Consider the following 13,132-nt stretch of genomic DNA (forward strand, 5'->3'; position numbering starts at 1 on the left):
GTTTGGACGAGTCTCCCCTATGGTTCAAGTTAACAGTTCAGCCATGCAGCGTGGGCTAGGAGAATACCTGTGCCTGAGCTGAGACCACAGCATGCAGTCCAATGGACAAAGCTGCCGCGAATCGGACGGGGGGAGTGGGGTGCAGGTGGGTGGGGTTTTGGGCAGCCATGCAGTGCACTAATCTCTGGCCATCCAAGTGGTGGCCAGCACTCTCCAGGATGCATTAAGGGGCCTTCAGACTTAACCAAGACAGGTTCTTAGTATACTCAAGCTAACCCACGCATCTCTCTCCTCCATCTTGCAGAAGGAGTACATCAGGATAATGGAGCCTTGATGACCTAGCTGTATATCTCATGGCTTACAGAAAGTGAATTCAATGGAGAAGAGAGCAACTGGGGCACCTGGCTGAGCAGAGGGAGGAGCAGCTAGGGCTCCCGCACACACTGCCGCAGAGCCACACTGAGCCATCACTGGCCAGTGCCTAGTTAGACCCAGGGTCTATAGACACCACCTTTCATTCCTGCAGGTGACCAAGAACCAACATCACTGAAGACTGTGCATGTCTAGGGAACTGGCCCGTCACATCTGCCAGCTACTGCAGGATTTGGCGCCACAGGGACATGGAGGACATCCACTGCCAGTGGCTGTGAAAGTGACAGTGATGCTCAATTTCTGCACCGGTGGCTCCTTTCAGGGCTCCACAGGTGACCTCTGTGGGTTATCACATGCCTTCAACCACAAATGCATCCATGGGGTCATGGATGCCATCTTTGCAAGGGCACACAACTTTGTGTGTTTCGTCCGGGACCAGGACAGCCAGGATGCAAAAGTGACTGGATTTGCCCCGATCTTGGGTTTCCACAGGTGCAGGGTGCCATGGACTGAACTCACATGGTGCTCAGATCTCCGTTGCAACATGCAGTCAACTATGTCAGCTGCAAGGGATTCCATTTGCTGAATGTGCAGCTGGTGCACAACCACCACAAATGCTTCCCGCAGGTCTGAGCATCGTTTCCAGGGAGTGTGTATGACTCCTACATTCTCAGTTGGTCACAGATCCTTGATGTCTTCCAGGGTCCACAGAAGCTGCAGGGATGGCTCCTTGGGGACAAGAGCTACCTGCAGAAGATGTGGCTGATGACACTCATGCATCGGCCTCAGATTGCAGCAGAAGGTATGCCGCAACTCACAACTTGTTGGAGCAGACCATCGTTATGCTGAAAATTAGGTTCTGGTGTCTGGACCGGTCTACTGGAATCCTGCAATATAGCCCACAGAGGAAGTCAGGCATCGTCGTTGCTTGCTTCGCCCTTTACAACCTAGTGGTGCAACAAGGAGAGGAGCTGGCTGAGGAGGAGCTGGAGGTTTCCTCCGATGAGTACACTGACTGGGATGAGGGTGAGGAGATCCTCGAAGGCATTGATGACGGGGAGGAGGCCCTTACACTGGCCAGACGAGGCAGGTGCACTCAGGAGGCCCTCATAGCTGCTAGATTTGTGGAGGATGATGACGACATGCAGTGAGGAGACACCATAGACCCTCACATTACATCTATGAACATTTGACTCCAGTCTGGCTTATGGAAACACTCATACCCTCTGCGATAGTGCTCCTGTATGGAGATGCAGTGGAGGCCCTAATAGTTGTTAGATTGCAGGAAGATGATGACCACATGCAGTGGACACTCCATAGATCTTCACATAGCCACTGAGAATGTCTGGCTGAGGGCAGCTCACTTGCGCTCTGCAATCAGGGTCATGTCATAGAAACGCAGCCATGAAACTTTAAAAACATCTGATCCTTTGTCCACCTTCAGCACCTGACCCCTTCTGGAGCACAGCATCACTGGTCACAGATGCTGAAGAAATGAGGGTCAGCCCCACCTTAAATGTGCTGAGAGCACACCGTGAGAATAATGGAACTCTGTGATACCTGCCCACAATATTCTAGGAACCATAACAAGCACCGTTGAGATGCAGGCATCAGTAATGTGTCCAGAGAGTGTGAGGCCGGACCATCACTTTGGTCTGAAGGTTGCACAAAGCACAGGGAAGAGGCCCTGGACTGAGACACCTGCCCTTTATCTTGTGCAGAAAGTTTCACAATTGAGTGGCACAAAGACTGCTCATCAGAACAAGGAGCCATAGGGAGACTGACATTCTTAAGAGTTTATTGACAATAGTGAACAGTATGTACAAGCGACTAACACTGCTGCCCAGGCTGTGCAATTACATCTTCTTAACTTGGTGTTCCCCTGACATCCACAGTGGAGGTGGAGACAGCCTGCTGACCCTGTCTGTGCTGACCTTGGTGGGCGCCCTCTGGAGGGCCGAGATTTGGAGGGCCCTGGCCTGCTTTCAGGGTCCCACTCGTTGGCAGTGGCTCCCTTCTCGAGCTGCAGAACTGGAGCTGCTAGGGTCACAGGACAGAGGGTATTTGGATGGGTCGGACACTCCCAGAGTCACCTAGATGGATGGCTCCAGAGGGTAAATCTGCTGACCCTCCTCCCTATGGGTGCCCAATGGTTCCTGGTTGACTCCTTGAGGAAGAGGGGTAGCTGGAGTGAGACCAAGCTGCCCTGCAGCCCTCTTACGTACACACTGTTGGAGACCAACTATGGCATCAGCAATGGAGTTGAGACTGCGCAAGAGTACACGAGCAACGTCATAGACCAAGGTCTCCATGGCGGCTGACATCCTACCAGTGTTGACCTCAGTGCATTGGCATGCTGGTGCTATCACCTCAGCCTGAGAGCGGATGGACTCCCCCATCATGCCTTGCAACCTGAGGAGCACGGCGAACACCCTTTCCTGGTGTTCCCGAGCTTGCCTTTGCAGCTCCTGCAACTGTGACATGACTGAGTCCAGAGGCTTGTCATCTGACTCAGACTCAGCAAGTTTCTGATCTCCAGTAGTCCTCTGAGTGCTGGACATCTGGGAAGTCTCTGCCGCCGCCTGCTGTGAATCAGACAGTAGCTCATCAGATTGTGATCCCGAGGCTACTCTAAAGCTAGGTCCCACCAAGGTGTCTGTCTCTGCGCTGGTGGTGGGTGTGCATTTTAAAATAACAGCAAAAGCTATTCTGCAGACACAGTTCCAGCAGAAAGCCATCGAACCAGCTGCAAGTCACCAAGCAGTCAAGGAATAAAGAGCTATATGTTGAAAATGGGAGAAGGACCCCCACCGTTCTGTCCAACCTGTTCCAACTTTGAGTTCACCTGAGAACCAGCCTCCTGGAAATTGAAAGCCTTGCAGCTTACCAAGAATCCTCTGCTTTACAAGACCTGCACTTCAGCTAAAGCATCAGCTCATCTAAGAAACTACAGAACTGCCACAAAAGAGACTGAGAAGATCATAAATTGTAATTGATTGTTTTACCTTCAACTGTATGTAATTTTTGCCTATGTGTGAGTTAAGTGAGTGAGGTGTCATGTTTAAAACCTCAGGAGCAAGTGTATGATAATAAATAACCTTATTTTTTAAAAATCACAAAAATCTTGCTGCTGAGATTATTTAAATTAGGACAGTCACTTTGAGGGTAAGAAAACACAAACCTTTTACATACAAACATATGGACAGTAAAAAGGAACACATAAATTCTGTCCGTAACAAAATTGGGTGCGGCAGTCCGGAATAAAACCCATTGCAAATGAACTAAATCTGAATTTAAAGGAGTTGGAAGTGGAAGGGAAAAGTAACATAGACAAAATTGTGAAACAAGAGGGATTACAGCAGTAAGCTTTTTGAGCATTAACAATAGAAAATAAGATGGCTACTTTCGATGTAAAAGTATTTATGGAAGAGGAGGACTTAACTTGGCCTAAATTAGTCTCCCTTAACATAGAACAGCTAAAAACCATTTCTAAGCAGGTAGAACTTAATATACATAATGAAGCATGGAAGTCCGAGGATGTGGAACAGGTAGAAGGCACAAAACCTGGAAAAGGCTAGGTTATCTTAGCCAAAATTTGCCAGGAAGAGTGAAGGCTGGAGTCAGAGTTTCAGGCAATGGAATTCCAAGAGAGATAGGAGGAGTGTGCTTTCCAGCTATAAAATCTTGAGAAAGAGAATTACAGTCACAAAAAGATAGGGAATTGAGACAGATTGCAGCAGCTAGGGAGAACCTGACTTTACCCAGTGGTAATTTAAATACTCTGAACCCAGAGACACATTTTGATTTTCTAAAGTATTCCTGATTCATCCCCAAGTTGGAAGAGGAGGATGCACTGCCTTTGAGAAACTGGCAGCTCAGTTACAAAGGCCAGCAATGTTTTTGACACTCCTGATACAAGGTCAGCTGTAGGAGAGGCCTGTAAAATTTCTTCCATGCTGCCTGTTGAGAGCTCTGCCAGCTATGATCAGATAAAGGCTACTGTTCTCAGTGCTGGTGAACTGGTACCGGAAGCATACTGTCAACAATTCTAGAACTCCCATAGAAAGCTACACAGACATTCCTGGAATTCAAGAGAATTAAACAGACAACAGCAGTTAATTGGAAAGAGCCAGAGGCTTTGCAGCCAGGAGTGGTTTCCCACAAATGCAAAGAGTCATTGGTAGCCATCAAAGCACCAGCAGGGAAGCCAGGGTTTTTTAGAAACTGCAAGGAATACCACTCTCAAGGAATACCACTACATAAACGTGCAGATTGTGTGCAACCACAATCAACAAATCATGCAAATTTGTGCAAGATACTCGGGAAGCAGCCAGGATTCATACATCCAGGTGCCGGGGATGTTTACGGGCTCAGACACTTTGGATGGATGGCTGCTTGGAGACAAAGCATACTCCCTGAAGAAGTGGCTGATGATTCCAGTTTGAAGATGGAACCCAAACACTGTTACAACGAAAGCCACGTAATGACAAAGTCCATCATTAAGCAGACCGTCGATCTGCTGAAGATGGGTTTCCAATGCCTGGATAGATCAGGTGGGGTGCTCCAAAAACCAGTTCTTTCTCATGGTAGTAGTCCACTTGGCCCTCCAGAGAGGGGAAAACCTTTCAGAGGATGAATTGAGGGAGACAGCCACAGGAAGAGGAGGGTGAGCCACAGCTGGCAGCTGTCCATTCTGGCCCCAGAGAGTGTCTGAATGCCCGTGACACATGGGAAGCTCTGATCATCAGGAGATTTCAGCAGCTGAGTCTCTTCACTCTATCAGCTTCATGAGCAGCGACATCTTCTCGGTGCAGCTCCATGACATGAACACCAGTGCTGTGTATGGGCAATGTTACTCAACCAAACAAAGTCAATTGGAATGTTGCACATAATCAGAGGATCAAATAAGACCATCACTTGAATCCTTATCCATTCATTTACCCACAGTTAATGAACGAATGCAGCCAGAGAAGATTTGGAAAACGGCAATCATTTATGTACCCAAAAACTCATAAAATATACAAATCTTAAAAATAGGAAATGTCACCCTTGTGCACCCAAGTGTGACTAATCTGGGATTTTCTTTATTCTTTTGTGCGTGCTCCCTTCTCGCTGCCAGCTGTATTGGAGATAGTTTGCTGACCTTTATGTTCCCTTGTCTGGGATAACTCTTTTTCTTGGTTGCCTGAGGCCATGAGGCTCCTGACGTGGTGGGAGCTCAGTGGCTGGACATCCATCTGTTGGCAGAGCACTCAAAGTTATCTGTGCCTTGGCAGAGGGAAGAAGAAGAGGCTGTCACCATCAGAAGTGCCCTGAAAGGTGCCTCCCACCATGGCATCAGCTGCTGCTCACCTTCCAACATGAGGTTCATTTGGCTGTCCCTGCTTTCTTGAGAGGGACCAGGAGCTGGATTTGACTCCAGACTCCTCACCCCACTTGCCATTGCACTGGACCCCAGAACTCAGAGACAAGGTGATTGAGTGCAGATCAAAATACACACCCACTATTGTATCAGTGATCTGCTGGGTTTGACCCTTCATGACAGTCTCTCAATAGAGGAAACCATGTGTTCTGTAGACAGTGCATGATTACAGCATCCATGGCCTGGATTGATTGTTTAATGTTTGTGCCAGAAAACGCAACCAGTCTGGATTTCTGTCACATCTTCAGGAACCTCGCACTCCAAGTCCAGCATCTGCTGCCTGACGGATGACTCCAGAGGTTCATCATCAGCTTGGGGGCTCAGCATCTAGGTCAGCTCCAGCACTCTTCTGATTACCAAAGTGTCCGGCAACTGTGATGGTGTGCTTTCTTTCTCACAACTGAAGTGCACTTACCCATTGAGGTGCATTAGGGACATCTTCAACCATTGAGGTGAGTGTGCTGAGATGCGCTTCTTCATTGCAAAACAAAAACAGAATTACCTGGAAAAACTCAGCAGGTCTGGCAGCATCGGCGGAGAAGAAAAGAGTTGACGTTTCGAGTCCACATGACCCTTCGACAGAACTTGAGTTCGAGTCCAAGAAAGAGTTGAAATATAAGCTGGTTTAAGGTGTGTGTGTGGGGGGGCGGAGAGATAGAGAGAGAGAGAGTTGGGGGGGGGGGTGGTGTGGTTGTAGGGACAAACAAGCAGTGATAGAAGCAGATCATCAAAAGATGTCAACGACAATAGTACAATAGAACACATAAGTGTTAAAGTTAAAGGTTGGTGATATTATCTAAACGAATGTGCTAATTAAGAATGGATGGTAGGGCACTCAAGGCATAGCTCTGGTGGGGTTTTTTTTTAATTTTTTTTTTAAATAATGGAAATAGGTGGGAAAAGGAAAATCTTTATAATTTATTGAAAAAAAAAAGGAAGGGGGAAACAGAAAGGGGTGGGGATGGGGGAGGGAGCTCACGACCTAAAGTTGTTGAATTCAATATTCAGTCCGGAAGGCTGTAAAGTCCCTAGTCGGAAGATGAGATGTTGTTCCTCCAGTTTGCGTTGGGCTTCACTGGAACAATGCAGCAAGCCAAGGACAGACATGTGGGCAAGAGAACAGGGTGGAGTGTTAAAATGGCAAGCGACAGGGAGGTTTGGGTCATTCTTGCGGACAGACCGCAGGTGTTCTGCAAAGCGGTCGCCCAGTTTACGTTTGGTCTCTCCAATGTAGAGGAGACCACATTGGGAGCAACGAATGCAGTAGACTAAGTTGGTGGAAATGCAAGTGAAATGCTGCTTCACTTGAAAGGAGTGTTTGAGTCCTTGGACGGTGAGGAGAGAGGAAGTGAAGGGGCAGGTGTTGCATCTTTTGTGTGGGCATGGGGTGGTGCCATAGGAGGGGGGTTGAGGAGTAGGGGGTGATGGAGGAGTGGACCAGGGTGTCCTGGAGGGAGCGATCCCTACGGAATGCCGATAAGGGGGGTGAAGGGAAGATGTGTTTGGTGGTGGCATCATGCTGGAGTTGGTGGAAATGGCGGAGGATGATCCTTTGAATGCGGAAGCTGGTGGGGTGATAAGTGAGGACAAGGGGGACCCTATCATGTTTCTGGGAGGGAGGAGAAGGCGTGAGGGCGGATGCGCGGGAGATGGGCCGGACACGGTTGAGGGCCCTGTCAACAACCGTGGGTGGAAAACCTCGGTTAAGGAAGAAGGAGGACATGTCAGAGGAACTGTTTTTGAATGTAGCATCATCGGAACAGATGCGACGGAGGCGAAGGAACTGAGAGAATGGGATGGAGTCCTTACAGGAAGCGGGGTGTGAGGAGCTGTAGTCGAGATAGTTGTGGGAGTCGGTGGGTTTGTAATGGATATTGGTGGACAGTCTATCACCAGAGATTGAGACAGAGAGGTCAAGGAAGGGAAGGGAAGTGTCAGAGATGGACCTCGTGAAAATGATGGAGGGGTGGAGATTGGAAGCAAAATTAATAAATTTTTCCAAGTCCCGACGAGAGCATGAAGCGGCACCGAAGTAATCATCGATGTACCGGAGAAAGAGTTGTGGAAGGGGGCCGGAGTAGGACTGCAACAAGGAATGTTCCACATACCCCATAAAGAGACTCCATCCCATTCTCTCAGTTCCTTCGCCTCCGTCGCATCTGTTCCGATGATGCTACATTCAAAAACAGTTCCTCTGACATGTCCTCCTTCTTCCTTAACCGAGGTTTTCCACCCACGGTCGTTGACAGGGCCCTCAACCGTGTCCGGCCCATCTCCCGCGCATCCGCCCTCACGCCTTCTCCTCCCTCCCAGAAACATGATAGGGTCCCCCTTGTCCTCACTTATCACCCCACCAGCCTCCGCATTCAAAGGATCATCCTCCGCCATTTCCACCAACTCCAACATGATGCCACCACCAAACACATCTTCCCTTCATCCCCTTATCGGCATTCCGTAGGGATCGCTCCCTCCGGGACACCCTGGTCCACTCCTCCATCACCCCCTACTCCTCAACCCCCTCCTATGGCACCACCCCATGCCCACGCAAAAGATGCAACACCTGCCCCTTCACTTCCTCTCTCCTCACCGTCCAAGGACCCAAACACTCCTTTCAAGTGAAGCAGCATTTCACTTGCATTTCCCCCAACTTAGTCGTTGCTCCCAATGTGGTCTCCTCTACATTGGAGAGACCAAACGTAAACTGGGCGACCGCTTTGCAGAACACCTGCGGTCTGTCCGCAAGAATGACCCAAACCTCCCTGTCGCTTGCCATTTTAACACTCTACCCTGCTCTCTTGCCCACATGTCTGTCCTTGGCTTGCTGCATTGTTCCAGTGAAGCCCAACGCAAACTGGAGGAACAACACCTCATCTTCCGACTAGGGACTTTACAGCCTTCCGGACTGAATATTGAATTCAACAACTTTAGGTCGTGAGCTCCCTCCCACATCCCCACCCCCTTTCTGTTTCCCCCTTCCTTTTTTTTCCAATAAATTATAAAGATTTTCCTTTTCCCACCTATTTCCATTATTTAAAAAAAAACCCCACTAGAGCTATGCCTTGAGTGCCCTACCATCCATTCTTAATTAGCACATTCGTTTAGATAATATAACCAACCTTTAACTTTAACACCTATGTGTTCTATTGTACTATTGTCGTTGACATCTTTTGATGATCTTCTATCACTGCTTGTTTGTCCCTACAACCACACCCTCCCCCCCTCCACCTCTCTCTCTCTCTAACTCTCCGCCCCCCCACACACACACCTTAAACCAGCTTATATTTCAACTCTTTCTTGGACTGGAACTCAAGTTCTGTAGAAGGGTCATGAGGACTCGAAACGTCAACTCTTTTCTTCTCCGCCGATGCTGCCAGACCTGCTGAGTTTTTCCAGGTAATTCTGTTTTTGTTTTGGATTTCCAGCATCCGCAGTTTTTTTGTTTTTATTTCTTCATTGCAAACATTGGAACCATTGAGTGATATGATTCAGTGTTTGAAACTTATACATTCAACTTTCCTCCCCAATGCATATAAGCCTTCAAAGTCCTCGACCATCAATGCTTCATTGTTGACAGCTTGCCAAGCATTATGCACCCTCCCCTCCCCAACTCTCTTAACATCTGTTTGCTGGAATAATAAAAATAGTCCCATTGCAATCTCACCACTCTGGAGCCTTCCTCCTATTTTGCCTCAACTAATGGCCCAGCGCCACTCATTGGCAGACAACTGCAGCACGTCCTCTTTGATGGGAGTCCTTTTTCTCACTGGCATTATGCATCCTCTTCTCCCACAATTAAAAAAGGTAAATTGTAATGATAATGATATTGTGCTACAATCATGCCTTCAACTGCATGGCCATATGTACTCTGTCGGCAGCACACTTTTCTCAATGTTCTTTGCTGACTAATATGTGTTGCATCCCCCCGACTTTCATAATCTCCATGCGGAGTGTCATGTGCGCATCATGTCGCCTTAGCCACTTGGGCAACAAATAAGACAATCCCATAATGAAGCCAGCACCTTCCATGTATGTCCATCTCAAGAATGGTGATACACTCACCCTTTTAGACCTCAGAAAGTCATGGAGGTGTTTGCGGCACTGAAGCCAGGTTTGCTGGATGACCCTGAGGCTGCTCACGTCTGCTGCGACATCTGTCCAGGCTGCTTTGGTCAGGCTGGGACGTCTCATCTTACTGTCAGCAGGCATTAGGACCTCCCGCCTACCACTTAGAGCCTGGAGGAGGGCTTGCAGGGAGTCATCATCAAATCTTGGGACCATCCTTGAGCTTTGGTTCTCCTCAACTCTTGGCTCCATTCTCTTGGCTAAATGCGAAGAGACATGGAGATTTATCAGCCTGATGTTCAATATCACAGAATCCCAGAATTTTAACGGCACAGAAGGGGGTCATTCGGCCCATCGTGTCTGCACCAGCTTTTCAAATTAGCATTATGACCTAGTGCCATTGCCCTGCCTTTTCCCCATTCCCCTGTACATTGTTTCTATTCAAATAATCATTTAATACCCTCTTGAATGCCTCAATTGAACCTGCCTCCACCGCACTTCCAGGCAGTGCATTCCAGACCCGAACCACTCGTTGTGTGAAAAGTTTTTTCTCACATCACATTTGCTTCTTTTGCAAATCACTTTAAATCTGTGCCCTCTAGTTCTTGATCCTTTCGCGAGTGGGAACAGCTTCTCCCTATTTACTCTGTCCAGCCCCCTCATGATTTTGAGCATCTCTATCAAATCTCCTCTTAACCTTCTTCTCTCCAAGGAGAACAGTCCCAACCTCTCCAATCTATCCTCATAGCTGAAGTTTCTCATCCCTGGAACCATTCTAGTAAACCCCATTTGCACTCTCTCCAATGTGTTCACATCCTTCCTATAGTGTGGTGCCCAGAACTGTACACAATACCCCAGCTGAGGCCTAACGAGCGTCTTATATAAATTCAGCATAACCTTCCTGCTCTTGTACTCTGTGCCCCTATTAATAAAGCCCAGGATACTATATGCTTTATTAACTCCACATTGAACATCATCAGCCACCTATCTGCCCAATCCGCCAATTTGTCTATGCCCCCTTGAAGTTCCACCCCGTCCTCCTTGCAGTTCACAACACTCCCAAGCTTTGTTTCATCCACAATCTTTGAAATTGTCTTCTGCATACCAACATCTAGAACATTAATATATATTAGGAAAAGCAAGGGTCCCATTACTGAACCCTGGGGAACTCCAGTACAAACTTTCCTCCAGCCTGAAAAATATCTTCCTAAACACCTGATATTCATCAGGATTATGGGTCAGCTGCATTCCAATGCTATTTCTTCCCTGCAAAGTTTCTGAATGCCTCCCAAATATAAGAAGTCATACACATTTATAAATCACCACTTACCTTCTGCAATGGTTTGAATAAATTCAAATTCTGCACCATAAAGTTCTGATGTGCCCAAACAATATTTCTTGGTGCAGCTGCCATGGTCCATGACAGGGATCCATTTGAATGAATGGCTGTGACCTCCTGTTGGATCACTGCCTGCCCCCTCTGTCCCTGAACATCCCGCCTTCAGTAGACGATTGGGTACACTGCCCACCATTGCTTGAGGCTGTTGGCCAGTTCCTTGTCAGGTGGCTGTTAATTAGCTGCATGAATTATTTGCCATCTTTCAAAGGCAGGGGTGGAATTGGCAATCCACTGACTTCCAGAATGGACTCCCACTTACTGCTGAGGTACATAAAATTCAGTCTTAAATGCAGCTTCCAGGGGTTGAATTTTCATTGAGTTGAGGAGGTTGGACCAGGTGTCTGGACAATTTGTGTTGCCCCTTCACTGATGTTGAAAACGGACTGATGGATGGAGGTGGCCTCAGCAAACCCGGGGGAGTGGTTAAGGGGGTGCAATGCTCTATCATGCAATTTAACCCCCTCCACAATGACAAGGCCTGGAAGCTGTGATCTCTTTGTTTTTTTAAAGTTTGTAAACTCATCAGAGAACATCTCATCTGGAGGTGCCCTCTTGTCTGCCTCCCTAATTGGCAGCTCCCACCTCTGACAGTGGAGCTCTCAATCTTTCAGTGCTGGAGCGCCCACTATTGGCCTTCCAGCATCGGCAGCATGCCCTGACATAAACACCATCTGATCACTAATTGGATATCTTCTTGAAAATTGTGTCGGCTGTCGGGCACTAATGTGGTGTGGGGTCGCGATCCGGAAATGCTGCTGATATCTGGGTCCTGACCCAAAAACAAAAATTCAGCCTTATACGTTGGAATTCTGTTCTCTCACACACTTGCACAGGAAACAAAAAAGGTTAATTGTCTTCCTCTGTTAGCTTTCAACTATTCTTCTCCATTATACAACTATGGTCTCTATTTTATTGTTGGTGCTGTAGTCCGTGCTCTACTTAACTAACTACTCTTATTTCTACCAGCTGTAAATATACTATATGACACACTCTTCTTGCCCCTTACATCTGCCCTATGATGAAAACTATACTAATAACATTGGGATAAAAGTTCCTGTGTGGCGGAGTGGGAGGTTGAAACTCCTGGTATAGGTATGCCCTGCCAATGGTTCTACCTTCATTAAGGGATGAGTGGAGGTTCCACCCCATATCAATTATGATGGAGAAAGAATTCAGAGATAGAATAAAGGTTGTATTAGTAATAATCTGATTGATAATAATTCTGAGGGCTCTGTGCTATTGATGTTTATGTAATACTAAATCCTGTAGGCATGTAGATTACATTGAATTAACATTTGTATGTAAAATAAATGTTTACTTACTTAATAATTGCTCAGTGTGGAAACCATAGCACATGAATTAAAGGAGTTAATTATAACTCAAGCTGCGATTAAGCAAAATCAGCATGTAATACAATGTCCTTCAACAGGAATGGCAGATAAATAAAAGGAACTTTTGAAAAATCTGCTTTATCAACACTAGGTGGAAACCATGCACCACAAGTACACAACAAGTTTTAACTGTGATAACAACAGCATTATTTTCTCTTCAATTAATTTGTGTGCTGATCAAGGTAAAAGAGGTCAATGCTGCGGAGTGAAACATTTTCCCACAATTGTTACCCAAGTCAGTTTTAGGTATTAGGTGTAAAGTAAAGCTCCTTCTATTCTATCTCAGCACTGTGCCTCTAACCCTTAGAATTGCATCCCTATCTATGGGACCAGTGTGAAACATTTTGTGTTTGAATTGTGCCATCCTTGTGATCTGACATAGAATAGCAACCAATGATCATTTTTGATATGCCAATCCATATTTGGACTGCTCTAACTCATTTGCTTAGGAATTTGCTAGGCATCAGGGTGTGGTGATTTTTGCTT

The 13,132-nt window shown here is 47.0% G+C and overlaps 1 protein-coding gene across 1 annotated transcript in view; it reads right to left on the bottom strand.

The window, feature by feature from the left end:
• LOC121276012 (V-type proton ATPase 116 kDa subunit a1-like) overlaps nucleotides 1-13,132 on the bottom strand; it is a 230,788-nt gene that overhangs the window by 64,283 nt on the left and 153,373 nt on the right. The window lies entirely within an intron of this gene.

The sequence above is a fragment of the Carcharodon carcharias genome, chromosome 3, assembly GCF_017639515.1.
Source record: "Carcharodon carcharias isolate sCarCar2 chromosome 3, sCarCar2.pri, whole genome shotgun sequence".
NCBI lineage: Eukaryota > Metazoa > Chordata > Chondrichthyes > Lamniformes > Lamnidae > Carcharodon > Carcharodon carcharias.